This window comes from Panulirus ornatus, chromosome 33, assembly GCF_036320965.1.
Source record: "Panulirus ornatus isolate Po-2019 chromosome 33, ASM3632096v1, whole genome shotgun sequence".
NCBI lineage: Eukaryota > Metazoa > Arthropoda > Malacostraca > Decapoda > Palinuridae > Panulirus > Panulirus ornatus.
Window position 1 is genome coordinate 10,433,112 of NC_092256.1, and position 12,358 is coordinate 10,445,469.

Here is a 12,358-nt window from a genome sequence, read left to right on the forward strand (position 1 = left end):
TGTTTGGGTTGAGGGATAAATTTTTAAGTTTTTCTGTCCTAATTCACCCCATCTGATACTATCTTGTTTTCATAGCTTTCTTCATGCTCTTAATCAATTTGCAAACCAAATAAACTTCAAAAAGTACCAGGTGTAGCTCTCCATATGATGAATACACACAAGAACGCATAAATTTCTTTGGAATGCAATAAGCATTTCTCCTTTCAGTTGAGAAATTTTGATGAAAAAGGTACCATTTGATTTCTTACATCTGAATTCTTATAGAGTTGTTTTGCCAAACAACTTCCCTGTAACTTATAGCCCTGACCACTCTGTGGGAAGTTTTCCCTGTGGAAACAGGTGGTGCTACAGGTAAAAATCCACTCTAAATTGACTCTACAGAGTTTAAAGAAAGAAACTGGTACCACTTTTTGTCAATCTCTACCTACTAAAGAACAAGCACCTGCTTTCTTCAAGTTATATTACCAAACCTTAGCTGGTAAGAGGGTAAAACACCAGTTTTGGGGTACCAAATACATAATTTATGAATCTGGGTGAAAAGCATTCCAAAAGACTTTTTCTGCTTAGTAAAAAGAATTTATGACCATGGTATCATGAATTGCTACATAATATTTTTCCATATGAAAATGAGTAAAAGGGGCATGATGACCAGGTATGCTGTTAGGAAATAGTAAAAAAGTGAAACATTACTATAAATCAACAGAACCTATGAAAACTTCACCTAACCTCAAGGAGGAGCTGAGATCTATCTAAATATTCAATATCATAACCAAAATAAACCAGGGATATTGGTGACAGCTTTCTGCCACTGGCTGCATGCAGTTAAATACACACACACTTAAGTGAATTAACTTTGCAGGAAATGAAACATATGTTACTTCTTTTTAATCAATATAAAAAATATAAGTCTAGGTTGCAAGAAGAGGTTAGGTGAGGTTTTAATTAGTTTTGTTGATTTCTGTGAGTGTTTCACTTACTTTTACATGACATTTTCCCAAATCAGCATCACCCCTGTTGTCATTAACAACTTTCACAACATAAAATTCTAATACCACACCATATCACATTCCTCTAATACTAATCACTTCCAAATACAAGGAAGGTACACACTTCATCTTCGGAAACACATTCTAAATGACAAATTCTGATGAAAGAGGTACTTCATGTGGTATTTTAGGTGTGGCATCTCCTCCAACAATTTCAAATTCAAATTCTCATGAAGTTGGCAAGACTTTGAATGATAGGGAAACTGTGGAGCAAGTCTCTTTATGTCAACAAATGCAAAGGTAAGGAATCCATAAGAACCACTTCTGTCAAAATGTCAACTAGAACAGGAGGGACACCTATGGTATCCCAAAGAAACTCTCAAGCAACACACAAGGACATTCACATACACCATTCTGTGGACAGCAGCATTACAATTCTTTACCCAGCACTTCTTCAGATTCTACAGATCTTTACTCAGTTTTTATGACAATATACATACCAAATGTTGATATACAACATGAAAACTTGCCTACAAGGTCTAGAAACACACAAGTTCTTATGTTATTGATGCAAACAGATTGTCACCAAGCATCTCAACCTTGGCACCACACTGAATAAGTTTTGCAAATATGTTAGATGAGTTCAAATGTCTATAAGGATATATAGTAACTGAATCACTACTCATAAGATCTTTCACACTCACAGTCAGATTCTCATATCAACACAACTTTCACTGTTTAATTCAAGAAGCAAATGATCCACAGTGTCATTAAGTGGAGTGCCTCTTTTATAATAATAATGAATTTCATCAGAAACAAAACCCATATGTCATCTGTAGTGTTAAAACATGCAAGTTATTTTCATCTATCTACATGCACTGGTATTTACATTATCATATAACCACACATTTTCCCTCACCCTCATAACCCTCCCACATCAGACTTTTATAATATCAAAAGTTAATTTCATACAAAATAAAAATCCCACAGCCTTATATCACACTTTACAATATAAGGAATTCCATAAGTGAATATAGATCATAAACCTAGAAGACACATGTTAACTAATGTATTAGGTACCGAGAGGAGTTTATAAATATCCATTTCTTCCTAATCCATGTTTACTAATGTATTAAATTATAAAAGTATCAAATCTATCACCAGTTTTGGTGGCACCCCTAAACAGAAATGGGACATTATCAGCAAGAGGTCAAATGAGATTTTCATACATTCTGTTGATATTTTTCAAATGCATTAATTATTCATACATTAATCAACCTCACATTTCCCCTGATACACAAAAGCCTAATTGCTTCATCAGTATCATTCAAGAACATTCAAGAAAATATGGTAAAAGTCAAGAAAAGAAATACTCATTTTCTAGGGTTATGATCTGTTGTTGCCTTGATAGTGTGATTTGAATGTGTGGGATTTTCCTTTTTCGCTCTAGAAACCAATCTTTCAATATCAAATAAATCATTAATGGTTGGGTCATGAGGGAGGGGGAAAATATGGGGTTACAAAATGAGTAAAAAATGTGAAATATAAAAACAATAATCTGCCTATATCAATGCTTCAGATGTCTAGTGGGTTCTATCATTATCAAAACGCGTAATCCACTAACATGTGCCAAGATTTATTTAGACTAACATAAACAGCAAGTCCAGATGTTTATAGTAAAAAAAATCTGACCTTCTGTGGGACAGATCTCTTAAGCATTACTTAAAAGCCCAAAATCTATACAGACATCTGAACTCATCCAAACATGTTTTCAAAAAAGCCGTTCATAGATTCTACGAGTCTACAAGCACGTTTTCTTGGAAAAATTATAGAAGAGACAGATACTAAGGAATAAATGATAGAAAATAAAGATTAGGGTACCAATAGAACCTTTACAATGTGTATTGTTCACATGAGGAATCTTTTTAAATCTAGCCAATAGAAATGAACAAGAGAGACACCTTCATCACAATGTAATTTTCTTACATCCTCTCATTTGGCACAAGGACACTGAAAATGTGACCAACTTGCAGAAGGCTGCCAAAAAACATTCTCCTGACACTTGTTTGGCTCCTATACAGCTTTATGCAGTTTCTATGTCAATATACATACCAAATAAAGAGGAAATACAAGATAACTTACCTGAAGAGACTAGGAATGCCAAATGTCCTTAATCATTTATGGATTTCACTGAATGGCAACATGCATAAAGTAATCATGGTGCTTTAAAGTGTACAAGTTTTGATAAAAAAAAAAAACTCACTAACAACAGAAATCACAAGGCATCTGATCTATTGAAATCAGCTGATCATACACTTATTAGTATTCTAAATTGCTTATACATTACCAAAACTCACATTTTCGGTAGCCCTTACAGCCCAAATACCAATAATTCAATTAAAAAGAAATCAAGTGAAATAAAATTCCACTTAAAAATCACTTTTAACTGTGGCAAAAATGATTCCATTAGAGAACATAGATCTCAATCCTAGAAAACGCCTGTTCATCTCGTAAAATACTTTCGTTTACTTACATTACAGCTTCAATCAGTCTATCAACATCAAGACTGAATACAGTTTTTCAAAATCCAAACAAGTGCCAAGAGAATGTTTTCTGTCTGCCATCCATAAGTTGGTGACTTTTCTAATATCCACTTGCATACATCACAGACATTAGAAAATGATGTAGAGATGCCCCTTCTGTCCATCTACTATTTTCTAGATTGGAAGGTGTGTTACAAATGTACAGTTTACACTCTCAACTGTTCATTTCGAGTGATTTTGCCCTAAATTGCCACAAATTCAAAGCCCTGCACACAATAACAAAATCTTACAATCAAAGTAGTTTCAGGAGCTACACCTAAAATCCCACACACTATATCATATGTACACAGTTAAAATATATTGGGATCATTTTCATTAAATTCTACCCTAGAAAAAGCATCCATTTTGACTTTTGCTAAATATATTCCAAATCATGGCCCACTATATGTTACTTGAATAGCTAAACACTATCACACTATCACTGCAAAACAGAATCACTTACTATTCAAACCTAACAGTTGTACATATTTCAAGTCATATTACCTTATAACCCTTAATATTCCCTGATATTCATTATCCTCCCAAGACCAACCTCTTTAACCCTGAAATATAAATTTAAAAAAGTCAAAATGTATTTTCCATAAGGTAGCCACACGACCACAGTTACATTCATGTTGGCCTCAAACAACTTCAATTTACCCTATACCTTATCCCAACCTCATATGAACAATCCCTCCAGTAACCATAAACACTAAATCATGGAAAGAACGTTCAACAAAAGTTCTATTTTTAACAGTACTAATATTCAGCACAAACAGGTCTAATGAGCAGGTGTCACCCATGTGTGTTCACAAGAGCTCGTACCACCGGGGTTAATCATGACACACACACATACGTTACCCAACTGTAGTGGTCTCAGTTTTGGCTTCCATCACCTGCCTTGTCCAAGGTCAAGTTTGAGGGCAGTACCCGTTTCCTACAACAGGATTTCGATTTTCAACCCATTGTCGTAACCATACAGGAGTGACTATCATTAATCACAGCCATTTACTGAGGAGCAAGCTCTCCCGTCACGTAAATTCACATGCCTTTCGCCATCACAATATACACAATAACGGAAAACACTTAACATTCTGGTTAAATCATAGTACATGTAATATCTTACGACCAACCATGATGTCCGATGAATACTTGAGCATTCCACGAGTCAGTTAGCACGAGTAACACCAAGATGAGCCACAACAACATATACAGGGTAACAGCAGCAATTTATAAACAAAACAATCCGCCATCATGGAATTGCGCGCAGGACTGGGATCGATCGCAACTCAGGTTTGAGGGGTAAATTCAACCTCAGACACCTCACTTAGAACTCAGCACCACTTCATAACGATGAAGCAACATCATACTCACATTTTGGGCTCTATATATATAAAGCCTTTCCCAAATAAAATCCAGACTGGTGGCTGGTTGCTTCCACACACATACAACAGCGTGGCAGCACGAAACCAGTTGTACGAACGTCTTCGATTGGATAAGCAAACGACGTCACAGGCGACTTTGTTACGCGAACTCTTATTGGCTGAGACTCTATGGGCGCATAAACCGATCCAATTTTGACCCTTGTGATTATGGTTATCTTAGACAGTGGAATATACAGTGAACAGTATGAGCTTTATAAGGCCAAAAGCATGTAAATTTCCCTTACAGTTGTCTTGGACAGCGTCAACTGGACATAAGGAAACGTTTTAACGGAACTTATTTGTCTTTTCCGATATCAGATTACAGATTACGCAACACATGCTCTATCTATCAAGTTACATATATTATAGGAAAAACTGAATCACAAAGAACACCACATATAATGTTCAAGAGAGGACCAACAAGCCCTGAATTGCCCCTGCGTGCAGTTCCGTCACTGGGGTGGGTGTGCCGGGTACGAGTCCTGGGTTCGGGCATTCCGCCGCTTGGTAACATAAGAACGTTATGTTCTCTCTTGTATTAAAGGCCAACTGAGTAGGTGTAGCTTGTTCCTATATTGCCTTAGATCTTCATCCCTTGACAGCGCTGGGGCTACAATCCTTTCTCAAATAACAACGATAGGATACATGTACCCTCAGATGCAATATTTTGGCATCCCCTTAAAATGGGTGCCCCTTGTAAAATGAGTTAAATTGGTGACCCACAAGTAATGATTTGACTTTACGCATCATGATCTTGTGTGCTTCTTTAAAAAGCTTATATCTATGTAATGCTGCGACAACTGGTATTACGTGATGATACAGGAGAGAGGGGAAAAGAATGGCGAGAATGATTAGAGGTAGTATTGCTTGTGTCAAGATCTAATTCAATCTGTTATATATGGCTTCACCACAGATAATACTATTCCTATCTGTGAAGTGTAATGGGAGAAAACTGGCTTTCTTATGAATGTTTACATTTTGCTCAACAAAAGTCCCTTTTTTCACAATGAAATTAATTTCAGTGGAACTGCATATATATATATATATATATATATATATATATATATATATATATATATATATATATATATATATATATATATATATATATTCTCTAAATTCCATAAATAAAATCGATATGATACAAGAAAAGATTAAGTAGTGCAAAGGCTTTTCTACACCGAATTTCGGCGTGGATCGACACGTTAATTAAGCGATGTTTTCTCCATGTTAATGATTGATTTCAAGAGATCCTTTGATTAAGTGGAATTTACCACTAATCTCGGTAAGCTTGTCACTGAGATGTCGACTCTCCCCCTCAATATTTCTTCAAGAATCAGATCCCACCCATGCTGTCTCTCTCTTTTTTTTACTTATGCTCAATGACTTAACTCAGTCTTAATTCAAATCAGTAAATCATTTTTATCCCGCGTTATCCATTACTAGACCATCTTGATGGTGTGACGACGACTGCCGGTTGGTTCAAGGCTACCACATAAAAGTCAAAGAGATAACAGCACACAGTTATCAGTCATGATATGGTGCCGTGTTTCTAGCCGTCTGGTGCTTCCTCCATCCACCCTACATCACCAGTGGAGCAAGTCTGTCAGGAGAACACAGCGACGCATGATTGCACAATAAAACTTGCCGACTCAGTTGCCAGAGACAAAAATCCAGTTTATCGGGCCCTAGTTTCTCACAGCCGTAGACGATTTTATCAAATTCATGCCATATCTACTGTCAGTCGGGAGAAATCGTACACTCGTACATACGTCTTTTACACAAGGCATTATAACCTTACTCGCCATCTTGCCGTCGTGGTCATTGCGAGAATCTATATCAATTCTTGCCAATTGCGAGAGTCCCTAAGGGGGGCCACAATCACGAGATCTCGCATGACATGACGTGACCGGATCTGACTGTGAGAATTGGAGCTAATAACCGGACGTCAAGCCACGGCGTATAAATCAATATCCATTGTCCCACCCGTCTTTTAAAGCCTTAACATTTTGTGTCCTGCTTAGAAGAGGTCGCTTATCGCCCTCCTCGGCGTTGTATGTCTAACGTTCTACTTAAACTTGGTCACACCCGGAAAAATCTATAGTGCTCGTGAAACTAAACACAGTTATTTTCCATCATTTGAATACTTGAAGAGAATAAACCTATGAATCGAGTTTTATTTTCTGCTATCTACAGGGAAGTTTGACCCACAGCTTAACCTTGCTCATACAATGGAAAAGATTCCACCTTTGATCAAGAAACATAATACATATGTTTTTGATATGTTTTCAAACACTTAATATGCTATGGTGCAAGAACTCAAGTGTTCTGCGCAACATCCATTGAGTTTTCTACGCATATTAGAATTGCTAAGTAATGTGGATGTAAATGGAACGTTAAAATTATATAAAAGAACATCATTTTAATGAGGAAAACGAGGTTAATTATAGCAACAGAGGTTAATGATCACGTAGCTCAGGAGTCTTTTGATTTCTGATAAGGATGAAGATGAAGAAGATAATGTTATGATATCATTTCACGATAAGACAATAAAGCAGAACCTGCATTTTCTTATTAGTCTGATAAAAGTGTGCAATTTCCTGAAAATCAAGACGTTGGCGTTTCAGTGGGACAGGAAGTTAAAGATGAACGGGGAGAAAGTCTGTCGAGGGTAAAGATAAGAGCAATAGTTTGAAGGTCACAAAAAAAAAAACCTATAAGAGCAGAGATAAGAGCACAATCACTCGGTAATTCATATGAAGGGCACGGAATATGTTGATATAGGTAGTATAAGTCTAAGACACGAGGACTTATGTAGTACAAGGCTATGAAACATGTGGATAGAGGTAGTATAAGGCTGAGAAAAGATGTGGACGTATGTATAACAAGGTTAAGAAACACTTGGTTGTGGGTATTATAAGGTTCAAAAACACATGAATATAGGTTGATTAGACGAAGAACATGTGGATGTATGTATTATAAAGTTAAGAAACATGTCGATGTAGAAAGTATAAGGGTGAGAAACATGTCGATTTATGTGCTATAAGGCTAAGTAACATGTAGTTACAGGTAAAATAAGGCGAAGAAACATGTGCATGTATGTATAATAACGTTAATAAACGTGTGGATGTAGGAAGTATGTTAAGGAATACGTGGATGCTGATAGAAAACAATAATTGAGATGGTACCAGAATTAAAAGATATGAGTTATAGAGAAAGGCTTAAACTTTGCCATTTTGGAAGAGGAAAGGTTGAGGGTGACCTGATACCTTAAAGATTTTCAACATATTGATGACGTAGAAAGCAAACAGTTTTTCGAAAGACGTAGGAGCAGAACAACCACAGGATCTACGATGAAATTAGTTAAGAAATTTGTTTAAGAAACATACGTGAAAAAAATACTATAGTAATACGAGTGGTGAACGGATAGGATACAAATGACGGCAGACATGGTTAATGCAGGTAACACACGGGAATCTATAGTTGTATGAGAGAAAATGATCAATAGTTGGGGGCCCCGCGGGTGTAAAACTCCTTCCCCATACAAATACGTAATTACATTTAAATGATAGGTTAAGCAAAAAGAGGAATGTTTCAATAAAAACTCAAAAAGCTTAGGATCTTAACTATACGCTGTGACAAAATACAAGCAACATCCCAGCCAGAAAGTATCTGTAACGAATATATACATACAGGAGAGCAAGAAACAAGTACAACAAGATAAGAAATTAGAAATGGAGAAAACCTAGAAAAAAATATCAAGGCAGAAAACAATCTAAGACTTTTTCACAAATTCATCAGGAGTAAAAGTTTTCAGTTAAAGAGCAGCTAATCAGGCCAAGAGATTCAATGGGAAGAACTGTAAAAGATTGTATGAGGCTATGCGAGAAACTGAATAAGTTGAAAAGTGTTTCCAGTGGAAGACATTATACCCACAACACCAGACAGATGGAATGGGGAGGTCTTGTTACAGTACTAGAATAATCTAGAGAACACAAATCGAATACTAAAGGGTCTTGATTCATATAAGTTTATGGTCCAAGTGAAACATTTTCCACGAGTGCTAATGATATGTACAAATACATTCGACAAAACTAGATATATTGTTCAAGATGGTGCTCGAGAAAGAAAAAGTGCCTAAGGAGCGGCAAAGGTTAACATCATGCCTATCTACACACAAGGTAACGTAAAGATAACAAGAAGGCATAGGCATGAGTCCTTAATGTGGAGAAAGTAAGCAAGAGAGAAATAACAAATTTCAAGGGAAAAGAAGTCGTATGTAAGGAACGTCTTAGATTTCTGTGAGTTATGGTTTAGAGGAAAGAGAAATTTGTTGGATCGTGAGTATCTGGAATGCTGGAGGACATTCGACACACGCGGCTGGTAAAACGCTGGACCTTCGGACATGAATAAAAGGAAACTTAGTGAATACATCAATAATAGAAAACAAAAAACGCATGTCAGAGGAACCTCAAAATAGGTTGTCACCAATGGAGGGGTATCACTGCTCCTCTTGATCTACATGAATGACTTGCACGATGGATTATATTCCCACACGAATATGTTTGAAGATGATACCAAGAATTGTATCAACTTACAAGGGGACTTAAACTATAGTAGATATGATAATCAGCTGGTAAAATTCAACCCAAGTAAATGTAATGAGAATGGGACACAGAGAAAGAAGGTTACACTGTGAATATTATTCAGTGGAGAAATAAATAGCATGAACCCGTCTGTGATAGGGACTTTTTGGGCGTCGACATCGTATGTAACTTGTCTTCACAATTGTACCCCAAGGAGAATATTCTACCTACGTTAACACCAAATGTAGAATATGCCTCTCAAATTTGGCTGCCGCACTTAAAGAACAAAGAACTATCAGAGAAGGTTCAGATGAGGGCACCAATGATGGTGTCAGAGTAAAGAAAACTAAATTACACGGAAAGGCTAAAGGTTTTAGGGCAAGCTGATGACAAGCTCTTTGAGTTTTTATACCAGCTCGATGATGTGGATATAGAGCAGTTAATAGAAAGATGCAAGAACAGAAACACCTAGGCCATAAATGTAATTAAGCAAGAAACGCTCGAAACTATAAAATTATTTTTCAAATATGAGAGGAGCGAATGAATGGAATAGAATCAGTTGTGAATGTGAAGAACAAAAGCTCACAGAAGTTTTCAAAATGTAAATGGTAACAGACAAAGTCCAAGAAATGTGGCCCCACGTAGAATGTAAAACTCCCTCCCGGTCAAGTACAAATAGGTAAATTAGTGTGTGTGTGTGTGTTTACATACATAGGAGTAAAGACATGTGTACAAATGATCAATATATATATATATATATATATATATATATATATATATATATATATATATATATATATAGATAGATAGATAGATAGATAGATAGATAGATAGATATGCACAAGGTTGAGACGGGGCAACATGAGTATAAAACTCTCTCCCTAACTTACAAACAGTAATCACATGGCAACTGAGGGTAGTAAGTAAGATGGTACCTGAATTAAGACGACTCCGCAACAATGAGAGACTCGGGGTCTGCAAAGCTGTCGACACACCGTGAAGAAATGAGGAGAGAAGGAGAGAGATAGATGAGAGACTTGATGAAAGCCTTCAAGTTTCTAAATCAGCTGATGAACGCTGATAGTGAGCGGTTGTTCCAGAAATCCAGCACCACAGTAGCCAGAGGCCACAAAAAAAAGATGAACAAAAAGCAAATCACAAAGGCTGTTAAGAAGTCTTGGTTTAGCGTTAAGGCAGTGGACTGTCGGAATAAATTTACCAATGAAACGGTGAATGTCAGCAGTCTATAAAGGTTTAAATGGTTACCTGTTGGTATAGAAAGTTCATAATAGTTCCACGAGTGTAGAACTTTCTCCCCATACTGAACCATTACGTAATTACACGCACATACACACACACACACGCATATATATATATATATATATATGGTAGAGGATGTGTGGATCAGGTGTTTGCTTTGAAGAATGTATGTGAGAAATACTTAGAAAAGCAAATGGATTTGTATGTAGCATTTATGGATCTGGAGAAGGCATATGATAGAGTTGATAGAGATGCTCTGTGGAAGGTATTAAGAATATATGGTGTGGGAGGCAAGTTGTTAGAAGCAGTGAAAAGTTTTTATCGAGGATGTAAGGCATGTGTACGTGTAGGAAGAGAGGAAAGTGATTGGTTCTCAGTGAATGTAGGTTTGCGGCAGGGGTGTGTGATGTCTCCATGGTTGTTTAATTTGTTTATGGATGGGGTTGTAAAGGAGGTAAATGCAAGAGTCCTGGAAAGAGGGGCAAGTATGAAGTCTGTTGGGGATGAGAGAGCTTGGGAAGTGAGTCAATTGTTGTTCGCTGATGATACAGCGCTGGTGGCTGATTCATGTGAGAAACTGCAGAAGCTGGTGACTGAGTTTGGTAAAGTGTGTGGAAGAAGAAAGTTGAGAGTAAATGTGAATAAGAGCAAGGTTATTAGGTACAGTAGGGGTGAGGGTCAAGTCAATTGGGAGGTGAGTTTGAATGGAGAAAAACTGGAGGAAGTGAAGTGTTTTAGATATCTGGGAGTGGATCTGTCAGCGGATGGAACCATGGAAGCGGAAGTGGATCATAGGGTGGGGGAGGGGGCGAAAATTTTGGGAGCCTTGAAAAATGTGTGGAAGTCGAGAACATTATCTCGGAAAGCAAAAATGGGTATGTTTGAGGGAATAGTGGTTCCAACAATGCTGTATGGTTGCGAGGCGTGGGCTATGGATAGAGATGTGCGCAGGAGGATGGATGTGCTGGAAATGAGATGTTTGAGGACAATGTGTGGTGTGAGGTGGTTTGATCGAGTAAGTAACGTAAGGGTAAGAGAGATGTGTGGAAATAAAAAGAGCGTGGTTGAGAGAGCAGAAGAGGGTGTTTTGAAATGGTTTGGGCACATGGAGAGAATGAGTGAGGAGAGATTGACCAAGAGGATATATGTGTCGGAGGTGGAGGGAACGAGGAGAAGAGGGAGACCAAATTGGAGGTGGAAAGATGGAGTGAAAAAGATTTTGTGTGATCGGGGCCTGAACATGCAGGAGGGTGAAAGGAGGGCAAGAAATAGAGTGAATTGGAGTCATGTGGTATACAGGGGTTGACGTGCTGTCAGTGGATTGAAGCAAGGCATGTGAAGCGTCTGGGGTAAACCATGGAAAGCTGTGTAGGTATGTATATTTGCGTGTGTGGACGTGTGTATGTACATGTGTATGGGGGGGGGGGTTGGGCCATTTCTTTCGTCTGTTTCCTTGCGCTACCTCGCAAACGCGGGAGACAGCGACAAAGTATAAAAAAAAAAAAAAAAAAAAAAAAAAA